Genomic DNA, 1,220 nt, shown 5'->3' on the forward strand with positions numbered 1-1,220 from the left:
TTTGAAAAGTTTCTGTTCATGTCCATTGCCCACTAAGATTTTTTTTTTTTTAAGTTACTAGATTCAGGGATTATTTACTCTCCTGAAATACTGCTTAAAGGTCCAGTATACAGATATTTGCAAATAGTCAGAGATAAGAATGTTCAAATTCTAACTTTTCTTATTTTTTATTTTTTTAATTTCAGCATATTATGGGGGTACTAATGTTTATGTAACATATATTGCCTTTTCCCCACCCCCAAGTCAGAGCTTCAGGTGTGTCCATCCCCCAGACGATACATCAGAATAATTTAATTGCCTTTCTACAGAAAGGGAACAGGCAACTGTTAGTCATAAAGTCAATTTTAACCTAATTTCCCCAGCTTCCTTTGCTATAGCAACTTTTAGGAAATTGCTGTTACAGGAAAAATGCAGAAGTTTGGTTCCCAATATTGTAATTAAACTTTTAAAATTTAGAAACAGTAAAACTACAGAATTGTTTATTTTCAGAACTTTAAAAATATATATTGAAAATATCGAGCAAATCAACACAAACACTCTGTGAAGATTTTAGGACTCAAATCAACTAAATCAATTTTTAAAAGTAATTATTGCTTAACTGAAAAATGTAATAGTAGAGATAAATTACTCATCCTGGAAGTGTGTTTAAATAAAACAAACAAACAAAAAACCCAAACATTAGTACCTGTACAGGGAAAGGGAGTATTACTTAATATATTTATGCAAGAATTGCCCTAATAACAAACCACACAATAAACAAAGAAAACCACAGGCCAATATCCCTCATAAACATAGATGCAAAAATCCTCAACAAAATACTAGCAAACCAAATCCAACAGCACATCAAAAAGCATTTGATAAATTTCAATATCCCTTCATGATAAAAACTCTCAATAACTTAGGCATAGAAGGAACATACTTCAACACAATAAAGTTCATATATGACAAATCCACAGCTAACATCATACTGAATGGAGAAAACCTGAAAACCTTTCCTCCAAGAACTGAAAAAAGACAAGGATGCCCATTTTACTACTCTTATTCAATATAGTACTGGAAGTCCTGGCCAGAGCAATCAGGCAAGAGAAAGAAATAAAGGGTACCCGAATAGGAAAAGAGGAAATCAAATTGCCCTTCTTTGCAAATGACATGATTGTATATGTAGAAAAACCTAAAAACTCCACCAAAAAAACTCTAGCATATATAAACAAACTCAGTAA

This window comes from Propithecus coquereli, unplaced genomic scaffold (genome assembly GCF_000956105.1).
Source record: "Propithecus coquereli isolate 6110/MARCELLA unplaced genomic scaffold, Pcoq_1.0 Scaffold15, whole genome shotgun sequence".
Classification (NCBI taxonomy): domain Eukaryota; kingdom Metazoa; phylum Chordata; class Mammalia; order Primates; family Indriidae; genus Propithecus; species Propithecus coquereli.